Source organism: Ornithorhynchus anatinus, chromosome 1 (assembly GCF_004115215.2).
Source record: "Ornithorhynchus anatinus isolate Pmale09 chromosome 1, mOrnAna1.pri.v4, whole genome shotgun sequence".
In the NCBI taxonomy this organism is placed as follows: domain Eukaryota; kingdom Metazoa; phylum Chordata; class Mammalia; order Monotremata; family Ornithorhynchidae; genus Ornithorhynchus; species Ornithorhynchus anatinus.
The window spans coordinates 104,403,615-104,426,352 of NC_041728.1; the positions used below are offsets into that span (position 1 = coordinate 104,403,615).

A 22,738-nucleotide genomic window follows, 5' to 3' on the forward strand; every position below is an offset into this window, starting at 1 on the left:
TTCTCTTACACTGAAAACTATCTTTATAATTTAGCAACACTTTGGAGTACACATTTGCCATTCGTTTAGTAGTCTTGCATTACATTAATCTGACTGCCAGTAACCGATACATTTTGCCAAACACACAGAGAATTATTTGAGCTTTGAAAAAACAACACCAATTAAAAATGAGTCAAATAAGATTTGAGGAGAAATGAGCTGAAAAATTATAGGAGACCTTAAAACACACCATGAGATCCTTGAGTTGAAGGGGTATCAATTAAACAGATGATATGTTACTTCGACAAAATCACTTATTCTGAAACAGCGGCACCTTAGAAGCCGTGAAATTGTTATATTCTGTAAATATGTCATCTCAAATATGCTCTGGATTCTACCGAATACAGTAGGACTGTTTTCCCAGTCAGTATTTCAATTATTGTGTGCAGAATATTTCAATTCAGAGTGAGGTCCCTGAAGATTCATCACCTAAGTTTACATCTTGGACAAGGAATAGTATTGTTGAACCCTGGCTCTAGAAATCATTATTTTACTCAACAGCTCACAGGTTTTCTGCATTACTCCTCATTGTGCTTATTGACATCCCATGATACCTTTCCAAAGCTGAACAGAGTTTAGATCGACTCTGGGGTATGAACCATGATGAAGGTAATCTGTTTCTGTGGCTGAAGCTCACAAACAAAGCACTTAAATCCCCATTACAAATGGTTAGACTGGGACCCATTAAATTTCTCATAGGCCTGAATATTCCCTATAGCCTCTGAAACATTTATAAAGGGCAATGTTAAAAATTTACCGAAACATACAATTCCTTAAACTGGGAATATCATACGTCGTTTGGAAATCTGCATGTTTCTTCCAGAGGAAAATCATGATTTGAGAATCTAAGAAAGAATAAAGCTAGAATTTGGGCAAGAATAATTTCCCCAATCCCAGCTGACCTACAGATGCTATGCTGGCCTTGGCCATGTCAGTTTGAACAAACTGAAAAAATTCTGCAGATGAAAAATTAGCAATTTGCACTGTGATAATCAAAACAATATTGATGTCAGAGAGCTTCATAAAAGTTACCTTTTTCATCCTCTGTTAATGTCTGTTTCATTATTAGCTCGTCAAACACCCTGTACAAGAAGATATCATGTTGGGGCATTTTGGCACTGAATTTGAGATGAATAGGATTAGCAGTAAATGAACAAAGCATGTTAATGAACAATTCCATGGATGCATGGTACATTGTATTTTAATACTTCTGCTGGCACCAGAGGCAATAATATCCTGGTTTGAGAGAAGACACAATTAATTTTTTCATTAAATGTACGTACCTAAGGTGGTTTTACAAAACTGTTGGAAGGTAAACTTTTTCTTTAAGAAAAAATTTGCATTCTGAAAATATCCTACCTGAATAGCTTGACTGTGACTGTTTACTCCTTAGGTAGACTTTTCTAACTTGGGGTCCAAGACTCCCCTAGTATTGATGCAGAAGATGCGGATAGAGAGAGCATCAGGGCTTAATGAGCAGAGAACTATAAGGGTAGGGGGTGGGATACCCAGTGGCAGCAAGAAGCAGAGCATCAGACCCCAGAGCAGATAATAATAATAACAATGTTCTAGCTGTTGTTATAGATTAACATTAATCAGGTTGGAAACAGTCCCTATCCAACATGAGGCTGACAGTAAGTAGGTGGAAGAACAGATATTTAATCCCCATTTAACAGTTGAGGAAACTGAGGCACAGAGAGCTTAAACAACTCACCCAAGGTCACACAGCAAACAATTGTCAGAGCAGGATTAGAATCTAGGTCTTCTGCCTTAGAGGCCCGTGCTCTTTATACTAAGCCAGGTTGCTTCTCAGAGTTACTTTAACTGTTGCCAGCCACTTCTCAGAATACATGGTGCTGTCAGGAGGGCAGCAGGAAGGAACACCACAAGAAAAGAAGCACCAACACCATGGAGGCACCAGCTAGAGAAGAGGGAGCAATGTGCTTCTTGTCACCTGAGGCAGCTGTTGCTGCTCTGCACCCCTGGCTCCAATTCTGACTTGAGGGAATATTCCTCTGAGTGTGAGGTCAAATCCTCAGGTTGCTGGGATTCAGCATCTCAAAAAGTTGAAAACCTCTGCTCTGGAGTTCTTGCCTACCACAGCATCCCCTGCTAGAGGGTCAGTACATTGCACACAGTAGATGCTCTCTTAACTTCATTAAAACTAATGGTAGTAATACTACTACTAATAATAATAATGATAGCATTTATTAAGCACTTATGTGCCAAGCACTGTTCTAAGCATTGGGGGAGATACAAGTAATCAGGTTGTCCCATGTGGGGCTCACATTCTTAAGCCCCATTTTACAGATGAGGGAACTGAGGCACAGAGAAGTTAAGTGACTTGCCCAAAGTCACACAGCTGACAATTTGCAGAAGCGGGATTAGAACCCATGACCTCTGACTACCAAACCCATGGTCTTTCCACTGAGCTATGCTAGTACTACTAGATGGATTATGAAAATGATTCAAAAGAAGGTGACTGAAGAGTAAGATATGTTTTCAGAAACTTTACTCCAAGATTCTAAAAAAGGTGGATTTATTTCTAAGGAGACTGTATTCATTTTGTCTTGTCTTACGGTGTTGAGTTGGAATTGTACTTTCTAAGTGCTTAGTAAAATGCTCTCCACACAGTAAGTGCTCAAAAAATACGATTAAATGAATGAATGAGTCATCTCCCACCCACAGAGAGGCCATGAACACATCTCTCCAAGAATGTCCCTGCAATCTCTCTGGTAGTGTCTCCATAGAGTTTTCTTTGGTAAAAATACTGAAGTGTGTTTTCCATTACCTACTTCCATGCAATAAACTTGGGGCTCCACCGTCGACTCTCTCCCATCCCGCTGCTGCCCAACACAGGTGAATTTTGACTTGTAGTAGATTGCCTTCCACTCGCTAGCCACTGCTTAAGCTAGGAATGGAATGGACATGCCTCTGCTTGACTCTCCCTCCCATAGATGAGACTGGTAGAGGACTGGAAACTCTTCAGGTGTGACCCTGAGAGGAGTCTGTATTCATACTACTTTGCACGTAGGTCTCCATCAAGAAACAACTTCATCATCAGGAACAACAGCAAAAGATTTGTTCAATTCATATTGGATCCTTGGACCAATGTTAGGTGCTAGATATTTGGAGGAAACTCAGCCTGCAGCTTGTGTCAGATTTTCAAAGGGTTAAAGAAACCTCTGCACAAACTGTGTTGAACTGGGGAGGTCTGCTAATTTAGAAATGGATGTCACCACTATCGATGGGTTAATTGCATCACATTCAGCAGAATCATTGTCCACAAGAGACCGCAAAGAATTTAGGTAGCTCCATACATCAATACAGTGCCATGTTCAATCAATCAAAAAATATTAAAAATTCTTGCATTAATTTTTAAGAAAGCAGATCAATCCATATTTATTGGGCACCTACTTTGCACAGATCACTAATCTAAGCACTTGAGAGAGAACCATAAAATGAGCAAACATAATTCCTAACTTCCTCCAGATTGACTGGGCTCCAACTGATATTCCCTTCTACTGCTTTACACAATTCCCAGGCCCTCCCACTTCCCCTGGACCACATTTACCTCATTAATACTTCCCTTCCACAAGCTGCTCTTTCCCAGCTGCCTTTAAAAAGGACCTTTGCCTAGGATTGAAATTGAGTCTCTTCAGTTGTGCCTTGGTCTTCATATCCTGTTACTTCTCCACTTACTCTTATCCTCCCTTCAACTTCTCATTCTCTTCTGGCTTCAAATATATTCAAGTCTCTCCTAGAATAAAGCAAGTCTCTCCTAGAATAAAGAACACAGTTTCTTAACCCCACCAAACTACAGGCCTAGGAGTTTGATGGACCTGGGTTCTAATCCCTGTTCTACCACATGTCTATTGTGTGACTTTGGGTAAATCACTTAATTTCTCTGGGCCTCAGTTACCTCATCTGTAAAAAATGGGGATCTAGAGTGTGAGCCCAATGTGGGTCAGGGACTGTATCCAACCCAATTTGCTTGTTTTTAACCCAGCACTTGGAACAGTGCTTGACACATAGTAAGCCCTTAACAAGTACCCTAAGATAAATCCCATCTTTTTCCTTTGATTCCTTTCCAAACTCCTTAAATGAGCTGCATACACACATTGCCTTTGTTTGTCCTTGGCAGCTGTCTTCTCAAACCTCTGTAATCTCTGATGATTCTTTTTTCCCTGAACATATTTAATGGGGTGTATTATAGCTCACAAGTATCATATTTGAAACAAAATTGCTGGTAGATTTTCCATGGCCATTTCTGATTACAAAGGCTAAGCACATGTTTAAATTCATTATGGTATTTTTTAAAGGCTTACTGTTCTAACTGCTAGGGTAAATACAAGGTACTCAGGAGAGATAGAATTCTTACTCCCTCTTGGCACTCACAGTCTAAATAGGAGGGAGAACAGACATTGAATCTCCATTTTACAGCTGAAGAATGTGAGCTAGTTATCTACATCTGCTGCCTCCAATTCCTCTCCTTTTGCTCTCTACTTCCTCCAATCTAATGTTGGTATTTATTAAGCGCTTACTATGTGCCGAGCACTGTTCTAAGCGCTGGGGTAGACACAGGGGAATCAGGTTGTCCCACGTGGGGCTCACAGTCTTAATCCCCATTTTACAGATGAGGGAACTGAGGCACAGAGAAGTTAAGTGACTTGCCCACAGTCACACAGCCGACAAGTGGCAGAGCTGGGATTCGAACTCATGAGCCCTGACTCCAAAGCCCGTGCTCTTTCCACTGAGCCACGCTGCTTCTCTATCTGCCTGCAATCTGCAATCTATCTATCTGCAATCTGCCTTCCATCCCCATCACTCCAAAGGAACAGCCCTCTCAAAAGTTAGCAATGATCTCCTTCTTGCCAAATCCATTGGCCTCTACTCCATCCTAATCCTCCTCTACCTGTCAGCTACCTTCCACCATATCTCTCACCCCCTTCATTCATTCATTCATTCATTCATTCATTCATTCATTCATTCATTCATTCAATCGTATTTATTGAGCACTTCCTATGTGCAGAGCACTGTACTCAGTGCTTGGAAAGTACAATTTGGCAACAGATAGAGACAATTCCTACCCAACAATGCGCTCATAATCTAGAAGGGGAAAGACAGGCAAAAAACAAAACAAGTAGAAAGGCATCAGTAGCATCATTTTAAATAAGTAGAATTATAGATATATATACGTCATCAATAAAATGAATAGAATAATGAATATGTACATATATGCACATGTGCTGTGGGTTGGGGAGTGGGGTAGAACAGAGGGAGGGAGTAGGGGTGATGGGAAGGGGAGGAGGAGCAGAGGAAAAGGGGAGACAGTCTGGGAAGGCCTCCTGGAGGAGGTGAGCAATCAGTAGGGCTTTGAAGGGGGGAAGTGAGCTAGTTTGGTGGATGTGAGGAGGGAGGGCATTCCAGGCCAGAGGCAGGACATGGGCCGGGGTCGTCAACGAGACAGGTGAGAACGAGACGCAGTGAGGAGGTTAGAGACAGAGGAGTAGAGTGTGTGGGCTGGGCTGTAGAAGGAGAGAAGGGAGGGGAGGTAGGAGGGGGCAGTGTTATGGAGAGCTTTGAAGTCAATAGTGAAGATATTAGTGAGGAGTTAATCAATCAGTGGTATTTATGGAACACTTACTCTGTGCAGAGCACTGTACTAAGCAGTTGGGAGAGTATAGTGTAGCAGAATTAGTAGATATGTTCTCTGCCCATAGTGAGCTTATGGTCTAGAAGGGAAGATGGACATTAATATGAATAAAATAGAAATCTCCTAGAAACAGTAACCAATCTTAGCCTCACTGACACTATCCTCTCCAGATTCTCTTATCTTTCTGGCCATTCATACTCAGTATCTTTCACAGGTTCCTCCTCTACCTCCCACCCTGTACTGTGAGAGTCCCTCAAGGCTCAGTTTTGGGTCCCATTCTAATCTCCATCTACACCCACTTCCTTGGAGAACATATTTGATCCCACGGCTTCAACTACCATCTCTGTGGGTGATTCCCAAATCTACTTTTCCAGCCCTTATCTCTCTCCTTCTTTGCAGTCTCGCATTTCCTCCTGCCTTCAGGATGTCTCTACTTGGATGTCGCACTGACACCTCAAACTAAACATACCCAAAACAAAACTCCTTATTTTCCCACCAAAGCCCTGTCCTCCCTATTGACTTTCCCACAGTGCAATTAGTTGAACCCCCAGGAATTTGGGGGTCAGTAATAGTAATAATAATAATAATTTTGGTATTTGTTAAGCGCTTACTATGTGCCGAGCACTGTTCTAAGCGCTGGGGTAGACATAGGGGAATCAGGTTGTCCCACGTGGGGCTCACAGTCTTAATCCCCATTTTACAGATGAGGGAACTGAGGCACGGAGAAGTTAAGTGACTTGCCCACAGTCACACAGCCAACAAGTGGCAGAGCTGGGATTCGAACTCATGAGCCCTGACTCCAAAGCCCGTGCTCTTTCCACTGAGCCACGCTGCTTCTCCAATAGTAGTTGTAGTAATACCATCATTATTAATAGTAGCATTAGCCATTTGCCTGAGCAGGACAGAGAAAATCAGCCACAGCCTGCAGTCGCCTCCACAAAATTTCAAGAAGACTGTGGCAGCTGTTCCTGCAGCAGTCATGGTGATCACAGTTGGGACCCTGGACTCTGAGCTCCTAGTCGTCTGAAATCTGTTCCTCTTGCCACAGTACCTAAGGTTCATTTTTATCATTATGTCCTCGTGCTTTTTTCATCTCATTTAGAACAGCTCTCTACACGTGGTGAGTGCTCAATAGATAGCACTGATTATTTGAGGAAGAAGGGGAGGATCTTGGATATGCTTTGGAGAAAGAATCGGCGGGACTTCATAGTGAATGAAAGATGACAGGTGAAAGGAAATGCAGGATGAGGATGATGCTAAGATTGAGGGTTTTGGGGAGTAGAAGCATAGTAGTGTTGTCAACAAAGATGAGAAAGCTGGGGAGTTTGGCAGACGTCTATTCATCCCTCCTGCCTCAAAGAACAATACAGATGGGCAGTAAAGGAACCAGGAAAGAAGGCTTCTGCTTCCAGCTCTTCTCTGCTAATGTATCCCAGTTCTATGTAAGATCTGCTCACCGAAAAGCAAAGAAACAATCATCAAAACTGCACCCCAAGTCTGTGATAGTATGGAGGGTGAATAAAAATAACAGAATGGTGCTTCAACTCCCTGAAAGCAAAGTGATATGTAAATGAAGAGTGCATTCTTTATTATAAGGTGCAATCTTATTTATCAACCCCAAATTGAACCTGCTGATTGGCTGGTCCTTCTGAAAGCTGTTGTTGTTCATTTAATTGTGTTATTTCGAGACTGATTATTGCTCGGAATGCACTGGCACAGCAGACGGCGGCATGCTTTTCTATGAATGAAAGGGTCCAATTTTAGTAAGCAGGGAGTTTATAAATCTTTAAAAAGCTCAACAACTAATCAGAGAAGTTGAACCTCCAAAGTCATGGAAAAGTTGTTCCCTAGGAAGAGAGAAATGTCATGTCAACAACAGAGCTTATAGCTACAGGGATTTCATTTGCATGCCTGTCATTCTAGTTAATCTAGGGTAATGGAGTAGGTAAATGGGCTAGGTCTTTCTGGCCACTAGTGGAACATATATTTTATGGAATCAGGTTTGGGGCACACAAATGGAATTTGTCCAAAACAGAACTCCACATCTTCCCACCCAAATCCTGTCCTCCCCTGGACTTTCCCATTACTGTAGGCTGCACCAACATCCTTCCTGTCTCATAATCCTGTAACCTTGGCATTATCCTTGAATCCTCTCTCTCATTCACCCACGTATTCAATCTATCACTAAATCCTGTCTGTCCCACCTTCACAACATTGCTAAAATCAGCCCTTTCCTCTCCATCCAAGCTGATACCATGTTAATACAATCACTCATCCTATCCAATCTGGATTCTTTATTAGCCCCCTTGCTGATCTCCCAGCCTCCCTTCTCTCTCCACTCCAGTCCATACTTCACTCTGCTGACTGGATCATTTTTGTACAAAAATATTCAGGACATGTCACCCCACTCCTCAAAAACCTCTAGTGGTTGCCCATCTAACTCCACATCAAACAAAAACTCCTCACCACTGGTTTTAAAGCACTCAATCACCTTGTCCCTTCCTCCCTCATCTCAGTAGTCTCCTACTGCAGTCCAGCCCCAACACCTCACTCTTCTAATGCTAATCTTCTCACAGTGTTTCAATCTTGCCTATCCCACTGCCTACCACTTACCCACATCTTCCCTCTGGCCTGGAACACCTCTTTACTCAAATCTGACAATTACTAAAAAGTAATTCACTTCAAAGCCTTACTGAAGGCATATCTCCTCCAAGAGACCTTCTCTGACTAAGCCCCCCAAAACCTACTCTTTTCTCACTCCCTTCTGTGTCCCCCTGACTTGCTCCCTTTGTTCCTCCAAGCCCCACAGCACTTATTTGCATATCTGTAATTTATTTACTTATATTAATATCTGTCTCCCCTTCTCTAGATTGTAAGCTTGTTGTGGGCAGGGAATGTCTTTGTTTATTGTTGTACTCTCCCAAGTGCTTAGTATAGTGCTCTGCATATAGTAATCACTCAATAAATATGATTGAATGAATCAATGTTTCTTATTCCCACTAATATATCAGGTGGAGCTGTTGGGGTGTTTTGTAAGGCAATTTTTCAAGAGGAAATATTGACTCTCCATAAATCACATTATCAATTTAGTGGTGCTTGAGTCACGGAGACAAACATTAGTGGAACAAAATGTCACACATTCAACTCTGAGCACACCTCAGGAATCCTGATGTCACTGCATCCACCTGATTGCCTACATCTTGGACTTTTTCAAATTGGCCCTCACAACAACCTTACCTTCTTCCCACCTCCTTTTCCATCTGGGCAGAATTCAGAGTGGAGGTTGGTTGATGGCAATGAAGGAGGAGAAGTAAAGGACTTCCAGCTTTCTTGGGGAGTAGCTCCTAATCGCCCAGACTCCTCAACCCACTTTATATCTGCTTGTTATCTTCACAACCCTAGCCTCATGTGAGAAAGTAAAACCAAATTAAAATAGGGAGCTAAAACAGGACTCGGAGAGAGTTGTTCTTGGGCTCCTGAGAACTCCAGGAAGCAATCCTTGGTTATGCATGGCCATTGCCTTCCCAATGATGTAAAGGTCTGAAATGCACGTTTCACTCCCACAGCATTGAAATGGATGAGGGAGGCTGCTGCAGCCATAGAGCAAATCATCATGGGCCCCAGACCCCAGATTGGAACAACAACAAAATGTCATTTCAAACGTCTTTTGTTGGCTTGGAAACAAGCATCACATTAAGACTATTAAGAAACAGGTGAGAATCACTTACAATTCATTTCACTTTTTTCAACCTGCCAACAAGATTTAGTGTGACTACACTGTGACTTTGGGATTTATTAAGCCTCTCTTGTCTGTTTCGTTTATTTTAAAAAGAATGAATAAAACTCAGTGCCAGTATGGTGGGATGGTGTTAGGTTTCACAGTTTTTTGAGTTCTTCAAGATCCTCAGGCAAGTTATGCCTAATATCAACATGGCTACTAGGGGTGTATATGACTGCTGACTCACTGCAAACCTCCCATCAGTGAAATTCATCTGGGATTACTGAATCATTCTGACACAATAGATTTGCCATTCCCAAAATGCAGGCACTGTCCCACTTGGAATTCATCCTCTCAAATGGGAAACAAAAAAACCCACAAAGTTTTGACAACTCTTGCAAGACTGTGACACAACTTCTCTAAAGGTTGAATCTGTGATAGGCAGAGCTCAACAAATAGGCACTTGTCTTATGCTGTCGAGTCATCTCCTGCCCATAGCGACACTATGGGCACATCTCTGCCAGTATACCTCATCTCCTTCTGCAATTGCTCTGGTAGTGTGTCCATAGAGTTTTCTTGTTAAAATTACAAAAGTGGTTTACGATTGCCTCATTTCGTCCAGTAAACTTGAGTCTGAACCCTCAGCTCTCTCCCGTGCCGCTGCTGCCCAGCACAGGGTAGTCTTGACTTGTAGCAGATTGCCCTCCACTCGCTAGCCACTGATCAAGCTAGGAATGGAATGGGTATGCCTTTGTTTGACTCTCCCTCCCATAGTCGAGACTGGTAGAATACTGGAAACTCTCCAGGTGTGATCCTGAGAGGATAAGTAGTGTCTTAGTTCATGGGAAACTCTTGTAGACATTTTGCAGTGGACTACACCCTTTACATCCCACTGCTCCTTTCCAAACTCTAAGCTCCTTCTGTGCAGACATGATGACCAGTTACACTGGCCCTCACACTTAGGAGAGAGAGGAGAAATCAATTAATTGTATTTATTGCTTGCTAGGAGAGTCATTCTTTAATACCCCTCCCTGAAGTAACCAATCAGAGAAGGATTGGGAAGGAAACAGAAGAGCAGAGTGGGAAGAAGAAGGAGACTCTCACCATCTTGAGGCTAAGAGAAGATTGCTGTGGTCCTGGGAGAGCAGGACATGGGGAAAGCATGGGCTCAGACACTGGATGGACACAAGGCCCAGAGAGGGAATGGAGAGGATCTCAGAGGTTCAGGGTCCAGCGACCAGGATTCTGGAAGATGGGACTCCTGCCCCTAAGGGAGAGAAGAATGTGAGCCCAGGGACACCTACAGGGAAGTACAGAGGATACTAGAGGGATAAATTATTAAGAACCAGGGAAAGGCAGTCAAAACTGATTTGATTTTGTTGCTACCTTGTTAAGAATATGTTGAATGGTATAGAGATCCCTTGGTATCTGCATGTGGTACGGCCTGGGGGAGCAGCTCAGGGTACCAGGGAGACAACTGGACTAGAAACAGCAGTTGGGATCACATTGTCCATGGAGACTCTTACGGATGGTCCTGTGAAGAGGGTGGCAGTCTAGGTGCCGATGATACCCTATACCTTTGTAGAGTGGTGGCAGCAAAAGGGATGCATGGATTTGGAGGGTCAGTAAATAGGATGCTCTAAAACATACAGTAAAATAATAAGGAATCGGTAGGACTGTGGGACCCAGAGGAGGCTGATCAGGTTCCAGGTGCTCCTACAGTGACTTTTGAGGCTCTTTTGGCCTATATTTAGGCTGAAAATCACCAATAACATCACAGCAAAGAAGACCTTCACCTTTTCTATTCTATTCTCCTCCTCTCTTAATGCAGTGCTCTACATGGTAAGTGCTCAAAAAATACATTTAGTTGATTGTTGCACCACTGCCCCACTGGGAATATAACTGACAACGATAGAGATTTTAAGTGGTACTGTTCAAACTGCCTGAACTCTAATCTGTTGTTGGTTCCTGTTCTTTGTCCTGAACTGTTTGTGATTGGATCAAAGCTTATCCACTGTTTATGGACCATCGCCCCTGCCCTCCTCCCTTCCTTAACTTCTATTTTTAACCACTCAATCTCCAAGGGCTCCTTCCCCTCTGCCTTCAAACACGCCCACGTCTCCCCCATCCTAAAAAAACCCGCTCTTGACCCCACTTCCCCCTCCAGTTATCATCCTATCTCCCTACTACCCTTCCTTTCCAAAATCTTAGAACGAGTCGTCTACAATCGATGCCTAGAATTCCTTAACTCCCATTCTCTCCTAGACCCCCTCCAATCTGGCTTCCGTCCCCTCCACTCTACCGAGACTGCTCTCTCTAAGGTCACCCATGACCTCCTTCTTGCCAAATCCAATGGCTCCTACTCCATTCTGATCCTCCTTGACCTCTCTGCTGCCTTTGACACTGTCGACCATCCCCTCCTCCTCCGTACCTTATCTCACCTTGGCTTCACGGACTCTGTCCTCTCCTGGTTCTCCTCTTACCTCTCTGGCCGATCATTCTCGGTCTCCTACGCTGGAGCCTCCTCCCCTGTTGGAACTGTTGGAACAGTTGGAACTGTTGGAACTGTTGGAACAGGAACTGTTGGAGTTCCTCAAGGGTCAGTTCTTGGCCCTCTTCTGTTCTCCATTTACACTCACTCCCTCGGTGAACTCATTCGCTCTCACGGCTTTGACTACCATCTCTACGCAGATGACACGCAGATCTACATCTCCGCCCCTGTCCTCTCCCCCTCCCTTCAGGCTCGCATCTCCTCCTGCCTCCGGGACGTCTCCACCTGGATGTCTGCCCGCCACCTAAAACTCAACATGAGCAAGACTGAGCTCCTCATCTTCCCTCCCAAGCCCGGTCCGCTCCCAGACTTCTCCATCACCGTGGATGGCACGACCATCCTTCCCGTCCCGCAGGCCCGCAGTCTCGGTGTCATCCTTGACTCGTCCCTCTCGTTCACCCCACACATCCTATCCGTTACCAAGACCTGCCGGTTTCACCTCTACAATATCGCCAAGATCCGCCCTTTCCTCTCCACCCAAACGGCTACCTTACTATTATGGGCTCTCGTTATATCCCGGCTAGACTACTGTGTCAGCCTTCTCTCTGACCTCCCTTCCTCCTCTCTCGCCCCGCTCCGGTCTATTCTTCACTCCGCTGCCCGGCTCATCTTCCTGCAGAAACGATCTGGGCATGTCACTCCCCTTCTTAAACAACTCCAGTGGTTGCCTATCGACCTCCGCTCCAAACAAAAACTCCTCACTCTAGGCTTCAAGGCTCTCCATCACCTTGCCCCTTCCTACCTCTCCTCCCTTCTCTCTTTCTACCGCCCACCCCGCACGCTCCGCTCCTCTGCCGCCCACCTCCTCGCCGTCCCTCGGTCTCGCCTATCCCGCCGTCGACCCCTGGGTCACGTCCTCCCGCGGTCCTGGAACGCCCTCCCTCCTCACCTCCACCAAACTGATTCTCTTTCCCTCTTCAAAACCTTACTTAAAAATCACCTCCTCCAAGAGGCCTTCCCAGACTGAGCTCCTCTTCCCCCTCTACTCCCTCTGCCATCCCCCCTTTACCTCTCCGCAGCTAAAGCCTCATTTTCCCCTTTTCCCTCTGCTCCTCCACCTCTCCCTTCCCATCCCCACAGCACTGTACCCGTCCGCTCAACTGTATATATTTTCGTTACCCAATTTGTTTTGTTAATGAATTGTACATCGCCTTGATTCTATTTAGTTGCCATTGTTTTTACGAGATGTTCTTCCCCTTGACGCTGTTTAGTGCCATTGTTCTTGTCTGTCCGTCTCCCCCGATTAGACTGTAAGCCCGTCAAACGGCAGGGACTGTCTCTATCTGTTGCCGACTTGTTCATCCCAAGCGCTTAGTACAGTGCTCTGCACATAGTAAGCGCTCAATAAATACTATTGAATGAATGAATGAATGAATGAATGACTAGAGATGCCATCATCATCATCCATCATTAGTTCACAAATTAAACCCAAATATCATGTGGCCAGTGTACAGGGACCACAGGAGCTCAGGTCGTGCCATCCACGGTGATAGGGAAGTCTGGGAGAGGACCGGGTTTGGGAGGGAAGATGAGGAGCTCAGTCTTGCTCATGTTGAGTTTTAGGTGGCAGGCCGACATCCAGGTGGAGACGTCCTGGAGGCAGGAGGAGATGCGAGCCTGAAGGGAGGGGGAGAGGACAGGGGCGGAGATGTAGATCTGCGTGTCATCTGCGTAGAGATGGTAGTCAAAGCTGTGAGAGCGAATGAGTTCACCAAGGGAGTGAGTGTAAATGGAAAACAGAAGAGGGCCAAGAACTGACCCTTGAGGAACTCCAACAGTTAAAGGATGGGAGGGGGAGGAGGCTCCAGCGAAGGAGACCGAGAATGACCGGCCAGAGAGGAAAGAGGAGAACCAGGAGAGGACAGAGTCCGTGAAGCGAAGATGAGATAAGGTATGGAGGAGGAGGAGCAGAGGGAAATGGGGGGAAAAGAGGGTTAAGCTGCGGAGAAGTGAAGGGGGGGTGGTAGAGGGAGTAGAGGGAGAAGAGGAGCTTAGTCTGGGAAGGCCTCTTGGAGGAGGTGAGTTTTAAGTAGGGTTTTGAAGAGGGAAAGAGAATCAGTTTGGCGGAGGTGAGGAGGGAGGGCGTTCCAGGACCACGGGAGGACGTCGCCCAGGGGTCGACGGCGGGATAGGCGAGATCGAGGGACGGTGAGGAGGTGGGCGGCAGAGGAGCGGAGTGTGCGGGGTGGGTGGTAGAAAGAGAGAAGGGAGGAGAGGTAGGAAGGGGCAAGGTGATGTAGAGCCTCGAAGCCTAGAGTGAGGAGTTTTTGTTTGGAGTGGAGGTTGATAGGCAACCACTGGAGTTGTTTAAGAAGGGGAGTGACATGCCCAGATCGTTTCTGCAGGAAGATGAGCCGGGCAGCGGAGTGAAGAATAGACTGGAGCGGGGCGAGAGAGGAGGAAGGGAGATCAGAGAGAAGGCTGACACAATAGTCTAGCCGGGATATAACGAGAGCCCGTAACAGTAAGGTAGCCGTTTGGGTGGAGAGGAAAGGGCGGATCTTGGCGATATTGTAAAGGTGAAACCGGCAGGTCTTGGTAACGGATAGGATGTGTGGGGTGAACGAGAGAGAGACGAGTCAAGGATGACACCGAGATTGCGGGCCTGAGAGACGGGAAGGATCGTCAGCCTGTACAAGTGAGCACAGTGCTGAGCAGAGGGGAAGGGAGAGCGGGAGGAGCAGAGGGAAAGGGAGGAAAGGGAATTTAGCTGAGGGGAGGTGAAGGGGGAACAGAGAGGGAGCAGAGGGAGCAGAGGGAAAAATAAAAATAAATAGGGTTCCAGCCCAAAGAAAATCAGATATACTCTAACTTCAAGTGGCTGAGGCAAGCTGCTTTGTACCTTACATATGATTCATTCATTCATTCAATAGTATTTATTGAGCACTTACTATGTGCAGAGCACTGTACTAAGCACTTGGAATGAACAAGTCGGCAACAGATAGAGACAATCCCTGCCCTTTGACGGGCTTACGGTCTAATCAGGGGGAGACAGACAGACGAGAACAATGGCAATAAATAGAGTCAAGGGGAAGAACATCTCGTAAAAACAATGGCAACTAATTAGAATCAAGGCGATGTACAATTCATTAACAAAATAAATAGGGAAATGAAAATATATACAGTTGAGCAGACAAGTACAGTGCTGAGGGGATGGGAAGGGAGAGGCGGAGGACCAGAGGGAAATGGGGGGAAAAGAGGGTTAAGCTGCGGAGAGGTGAAGGGGGGGCGGTAGAGGGAGAAGGGGAGCTCAGTCTGGGAAGGCCTCTTGGAGGAGGTGAGTTTTAAGTAGGGTTTTGAAGAGGAGAAGAGAATCAGTTTGGCGGAGGTGAGGAGGGAGGGCGTTCCAGGACCGCGGGAGGATGTGGCCCAGGGGTCGATGGCGGGATAGGCGAGACCAAGGGACGGTGAGGAGGTGGGCGGCAGAGGAGCGGAGCATGCGGGGTGGGCAGTAGAAAGAGAGAAGGGAGGAGAGGTAGGAAGGGGCAAGGTGATGGAGAGCCTTGAAGCCTAGAGTGAGGAGTTTTTGTTTGGAGCTGAGGTTGATAGGCAACCACTGGAGTTGTTTAAGAAGGGGAGTGACATGCCCAGATCGTTTCTGCAGGAAGATGAGCCGGGCAGTGGAGTGAAGAATAGACTGGAGCGGGGCGAGAGAGGAGGAAGGGAGATCAGAGAGAAGGCTGACACAGTAGTCTAGCCGGGAAATAAGGAGAGCCCGTAGCAGTAAGGTAGCCGTTTGGGTGGAGAGGAAAGGGTGGATCTTGGCGATATTGTAAAGGTGAAACTTGCAGGTCTTGGTAACAGATAGGATGTGTGGGGTGAACGAGAGAGACGAGTCAAGGATGACACCGAGATTGTGGGCCTGAGAGACGGGAAGGATGGCCGTGCCATCCACGGTGATAGAGAAGTCTGGGAGAGGACCGGGTTTGGGAGGGAAGATGAGGAGCTCAGTCTTGCTCATGTTGAGTTTTAGGTGGCGGGCCGACATCCAGGTGGAGACATCCTGGAGGCAGGAGGAGATGCGAGCCTGAGGGAGGGGGAGAGGACAGGGGCGGAGATGTAGATCTGCGTGTCATCTGCGTAGAGATGGTAGTCAAAGCCGTGAGAGCGAATGAGTTCACCGAGGGAGTGAGTGTAAATGGAGAACAGAAGAGGGCCAAGAACTGACCCTTGAGGAACTCCAACAGTTAAAGGATGGGAGGGGGAGGAGGAGCCAGCAAAGGAGACCGAGAATGACTGGCCAGAGAGGTAAGAGGAGAACCAGGAGAGGACAGAGTCCGTGAAGCCAAGGTGAGAGGAGGTATGGAGGTGGAGAGGAGGTATGGAGGAGGAGGGGATGGTCGACAGTGTCAAAGGCAGCAGAGAGGTCAAGGAGGATTAGAATGGAGTAGGAGCCATTGGATTTGGCAAGAAGGAGGTCATGGGTGACCTTAGAGAGAGCAGTCTCGGTAGAGTGGAGGGGATGGAAGCCAGATTGGAAGGGGTCTAGGAGAGAATGGGAGTTAAGGAATTCTAAGCATCGATTGTAGACGACTTGTTCTAGGATTTTGGATCTCCTTACAGTCTGTCATTTTTCCTATCTCTAATTTATTTTCATGTCTGCCTCCCCTTGCAGACTGAAAGCTCCTTGAGGGAAAGGATCTTGTCTATCATCTCGATTGCATTGTCCTTTTCCCAAGAACTTAATACAGTACTCAACACAGAGTAAATGCTCAAGAAATGTGATTTGACTGTTTGGGAGGTAGGGGATTGGGGAGCAGAGTTGCTAATTCAAAAATGAGTCTCTATACCACTTAGGAGATATCAGCAACAGCAGTGGTGATATTTCATATTGGGCCCATTTGGTGCCATGCCCTGTGGAAAGTGAGGGGGCTGTTACCAGTGCAATTAAAGACAAGGTGTTCTTTGAAGGGGATCTTAATCTGACAGAGAAGATAATCACATAGAGAAGCTACATAGGCCTGTGACAGCTATGGTGCATGGAGCTGGCATAATACTGGTGAACAGGAAGCTTCAAGTAGGGGGTGGATTTGTTCTTGGGATTTGAAGAAGAGAGGGATATTGGTTGGCATTCCACATTGGGGAACAGGGATGTGACCACTATGACTTAAGTATGGGAGAGTAGAATCAGAAAACATGGGCAAAACAGAGGCTATGCATAGGGGTTCAGGAGATGAGAGTTTGGCTAGGCTTAGGGAGGCAGCATAGGCTAGTGTTAGAAGCATTCATTCATTCAATTGTATTTATTGAGCACTTACTGTGTGCAGAGCACTGTACTAAGTGCTTGGAAAGTATAACATGGGAATAGGGGTCAGAAACACTGAGTTCTAATCCAGACTCTGTTACTTGCCTGCTGTGTGATCTTCGACGTCATTTTCCTTCTCTGTGCTTCCTTTTTCTCATCCATAAAATGGGGTTAAATCCCTGTTTTGCCTCCTTCTTGACTATGACCCCACATGGGACAGGGACTCTATCCACTCTATCTTCTAACTACCCCGGAGCTGAGCCCAAAGTATTTAATTCTAATATTTATTAAGTTCTCACTGTATGCCAAGACTGTACTAAGCACAAGGGTAGCTATGAGATAATCAGGTTAGTCAGTCCCTGCCCCACATGGGACTCACAGACTCAGTAAATAGGAGGCAGTAAGTGATTAATATTTGCAATTCATTACCAGCCCTCCGATAGGTCACTTGGAACACAGTGCTTCGGCTAGAGAATAAATAATAATAGTGAGAGATATTGAGCCTGTTTCCGAAGTTTTTCTCAGTTATCTCTGCTATAATTGCTGTCATTATTCATTCAATCGTATTTATTGAGTGCTTACTGTGTGAAGAGCACTGTACTCAACTCTTGGAAAGTACAATTAGGCAACAGAGACAATCCCTACCCAACAACGGGCGCACAGTCTAGAAGGGGAGAAATACTCCCTGTCCACAATAAGCTTGCAATCTAGAAACGAGCTTCATTATTGACAAGGAAGCCCACCCTTTCTCACCATTTGTCTTTTCAAACATGGCATCATCAAAAATGAGGAACCAGGACTCTTTATATCATCAAAAAGAGGAACTTCCTCCTCACTTCAAAGAAGTTTCTACATACCATCATCCAAAAAGAGTAACTATTGGAGATGAACTGAGACCCCTGAGGGGAGGATTTTGTGATCCTGCGGGGAAATGTGGATCACTGTAAGGGAAGTAAGGGGAGGTTTGTGAGGGGGAAAACTTGATCTAGGGATGGCTTAACCTATAGGCTTTTTAGGATGCAATAGGCCTTAACTGAGACTTCATGTGCATTTTAGATTATGCCAGAATGGTGCAACCTGACATGTGGAGTCAAAGGGATATTTAAACAAAGACAATCAATTGTGAACCATGATGTGCGGTTCCTTCAGTGATTGCAAATAAATCTGTTACTAGAGCTGAACAAGGGTAATTCAATAGTATTTATTGAGCACTTACTATGTACAGAGCACTGTACTAAGCACTTGGAATGTACAATGCAGCAACAGATAAGAGACAATCCCAGCCCATTGACGGGCTTACAGTCTAATCGGGGGAGACAGATGGACAAAAAAAAGACAACTTAATCACAATAAATAGAATCAAGTGAATGTACACCTCATTAACAAAATAAATAGGGTAATAAAAATATACAAGTGAGCACAGTGCTGAGCAGAGGGGAAGGGAGAGCGGGAGGAGCAGAGGGAAAGGGAGGAAAGGGAATTTAGCTGAGGGGAGGTGAAGGGGGAACAGAGAGGGAGCAGAGGGAGCAGAGGGAAAAGGGGAAGCTCAGTATGGGAAAAGGGGAAGCTCAGTATGGGAAGGCCTCTTGGAGGAGGTGAGCACTCAGTAGGGCTTTGAAGAGGGGAAGAGAGTTAGTTTGGCGGAGGTGAGGAGGGAGGGCATTCCAGGACAGCAGGAGGACGTGGGCCAGAGGTCGATGGCAGGATAGGAGTGAACGGGGGATGGTGAGGAGGTGAGCAGCAGAGGATTGGAGGCTGCAATGTGGGCAGTAGAAAGAGAGAAGGGAGGAGAGGTAGGAGGGGGCAAGGTGATAGAGAGCCTTGAAGCCTAGAGTGAGAAGTTTTTGTTTCATGCAGAGTTTGACAGGCAACCCCTGGAGGATTTTAAGGAGGGGAGTGACAGGCCCAGGGTGTTTCTGCAGGAAAATGATCCGGGCAGCGGAATGAAGAGTAGACTGGAGTGGGGAGAGACAGGAGGAAGGGAGATCAGAGAGAAGGCTGAAACAATAATCCAGTCGGGATATTATATGAGAGCTTGTACAAGTAAAATAGCCGTTTGGATGGAGAGGAAAGGGCGGATCCTGGCGCTACCAGTAAAGGTGAGATTGGCAGGAATTGGTGATGGATTGGATGTGTGGGGTGAATGAGAGAGCTGAGTCAAGGATGACACCAAGCTTGCGGGCTTGAGAGGCGGGAAGGATGGTTGTACCATCCACAGTGATAGGGAAGTCAGGGAGAGGACAGGGCTTGGGAGGGAAGATAAGGAGCTCAGTTTTGGACATGTTGAGTTTTAGGTGGCAGGCAGACATCCAGGAGGAGAAGTCCTGGAGGCAGGAGGAGATAGAGCCTGAAGGGAGGGGGAGAGAACAGGGGAGGAGATGTAGATTTGTGTGTCATCTGAATAGGGATGAGAGTTGAAGCTATGGGAGCGAATGAGTTCACCAAGGGAGTGAATGTAGATGGAGAACAGAAGAGGACCAAGAACTGACCCTTGAGGAACCCCTATAGTTAGAGGATGGGAGGGGGAGGAGGAGTCCAGGAAGGAGACTGAGAATGACTGGCCAGAAAGATAAGAGGAGAACCAGGAGAGGACGGAGTCTGTGAAACCAAGGTGAGATAAGGTGTGGAGGAGAAGGGGATGGTCGACAGTGTCAAAGGCAGCTGAGAGGTCAAGGAGGATTAGGACAGAGTAGGAGCCATTGGATTTGGCAAGAAGGAAGTCATGGGTGAACTTTGAGAGAGCAGTCTCAGTCGAGTGGAGGGGATGGAAGCCAGATTGGAGGAGGTCCAGGAGAGAGTTGGAGTTGAGGAATTCAGGGCAGCAAGTGTAGATGACTCATTCTAGGAGTTTGGAAAGGAAAGGTAGGAGGGAGATAGGGCGATAACTGGGAGGGGAAGTGGAGTCAAGAGAGGGTTTTTTTAGGATGGGGGAGACATGGGCATGTTTGAAGGCAGAGGGGAAGAAGCCATTGGAGAGTGAGTGGTTAAAGACAGAAGTTAAAGAGGGGAGGAGGGAAGGGGCGATGTTTTTTATAAGGTGAGAGGGAAGGGGGTCCGAAGGACAGGTGGAGGGGGTGGCACTTGGGAGGAGGGAGGAGATCTCCTCTGAGGATACTGCAGAGAAGGATGGAAAAGTAGGGGAGAGGGTTGGGGAGTGGGGGGATGCAGAAAGGGAGGGGTGACTTTGGGGAGTCATGCCACCATCTTTATTTTTTAATGCTTATAGGATTGAGTCAATATGAATCCTTGAGTGATGGGATCCAAATGACCTTTCTGCAAGATGATCAATACTAACTCACATGGCTAGGACCAGGAAGGACCTGGACCAACAAAAACTGAAGGTGTGAGATGATGAAGCTAGTATAAGGATGGTATTGACTACAGGAATCGAAAGAAACAGATTCTTCTGTGAAATATTATTGAGCTAAAATCATCAGGATAAGGGGACAGACTATATATCAGGGTTGAATAAAATGGATGAGTCAAAGATGACTCCAATCACCAACATCCTCCTCTGCACTTGATTTACTGATTTACAGTACTTGCTTTCCCATGAATCCTTCTTTTCAGTCTCTTATTCCTCCTCTCTCTAAACTATCCTGAGACTTCACGTTACTTCACAGAACAGCCGTGAGAAAAAACAGGTTCTTCTGTGAAATATTATTGAGTTAAAATCATAGGACAAGGGGACAGACTGGATATCATGGGTGAACAAAATGGATGAGTCAAAGATGACTCCAATCACCAACTTCCTCCTCTGGACTTGATTTAATGATTTACAGTACTTGCTTTTCCAATAATCCTTCTTTCCAGGCCCTTCTTCCTCCTGTCTAAACTATTCTGTTAACTATTCTAAACTAAATAGTTCCAAACTATTCTGTCTTCACAGCTAAATTGTAAGCTCCTTGAGGGTAAGAGAAGTGTCTTCTATCTCTCTTGAACTCTCGCAGATTCTTAGTACAGTGCTCTTTTCTCAGCAAGTGCCCAGTAAATTTAGTAATACCTCAGTATTCATGAGAAATTGATTAAAGTGAAACCGAATACTTTCTATGCCTGATGGCAGTTGCATTTAAAATAGAAAACTTATCCAAAAATTCAGGCCTCTACTTCATCCTAATTTTCCTCAACCTTTCAGCTGCCTTAGATATTGTGGACTTCCCCCTTCCCCCGGAAATGTTATCCAACCTTGGCTTCACTGACACTGTTTTCTCCTGCTTCTCCTCCTCTCTGGCTGTTCACTGACAGTCTCTTCCACAGGCTCCTCCTCTGTCCCTACCCCCTAACTGGGGGAGTCCCTCAAGGCTCATTTCTTGGTCTTCTTTTCTCCATTTACACCTACTCCCTTGAAAAACTCATTTGCTCCCATGGCTTCAACTACCATGTTGGTGATTTCCACATTTACCTCTTCAGTCCTGACCTCTCTCCATCTCTGCAATCTCTCATTTCCTCCTGCCTTCAGGACTTCTCTGCTTGGCTGTTCCACTGAAGCAGCATAGCTCAGTGGAAAGAGCACAGGCTTGGGAGTCAGAAGTCATGGGTTCTAATCCCAGCTCCGCCACTTGTCAGCTGTGTGACTTTGGACAAGTCACTTAACTTCTCTGGGCCTCAGTTACCTCATCTGTAAAATGGGAATGAAGACTGTGAGCCCCATGAGGGACAACCTGATCACCCTGTATCCCCCCAGCGCTTAGAACAGTGCTTTGCACATAGTAAGCGCTTAACAAATACCAACATTATTATTATTATTATCATTACCTCAGAATAGCACTACTCATCATTCCACTCAAACCCGGACTTTCCTATCACTGTAGAGAGCACCAGCACCTCCCTATTTCACATGCCTCTTACTTTGGTACTATCTTCAAATCATCTCTCTCATTCCACCCACATATTCAATCTGTCACCAAATCCTGGAGGTTTTACCTTCACAACACCTCTCCACCTAAACTGCTACCAAGTTAATCCAAACACCTATTCTTCCTGATTTGATTACTGCAATCAGAGGCGTTTATTGAGCATTTACTACATACAGAGCACTGTACTAAGCCCTTGGGAGAGTAAGATACAATAAAGTTGGCAGTCACATTCTCTGCCCAAAGTGAGTTTACAGTCTAGGGGGAGAGACAGACATTAATATAAATAAATAATTTATAATATATAATTTAAAAATAGATACATAAATGCTTTGAGGTTGAAGGTTCACAAGTCCTCACTGACTGCCCCCCCAACAGCTTCCTGGCTTTCCCCACTTCAGTCAAATAATTCACTCCCCACTTCTGAAGAATCTCCAATTGCCCATCTACTTCCACATAATACAGAAACTCCTTACTCATTCACCTTACCCTCTCCTATCTTAACTCGTTGACTTCCTTCTACAACCCAGCTCAATAATTTCACTCCTCTAATGACAACCTACTCACTGTACCTAAATCTCTTCTATTTTTCCACCAACTCCCTCCCCCTTCATATCTGACAGACCATCACTCTCCCCACCTTCAAAACCTTAATAAAATCCCATCTCCTTCAAGA

At 45.7% G+C, this 22,738-nt stretch overlaps 1 non-coding gene across 1 annotated transcript; it reads right to left on the bottom strand.

The window, feature by feature from the left end:
* Positions 1 to 10,099: 10,099 nt before the first annotated feature.
* On the bottom strand, positions 10,100 to 10,237 carry LOC114817022. The gene has a single exon (XR_003764862.1). It is a non-coding gene; the product is annotated as a small nucleolar RNA SNORA7 (small nucleolar RNA).
* Positions 10,238 to 22,738: the final 12,501 nt, after the last annotated feature.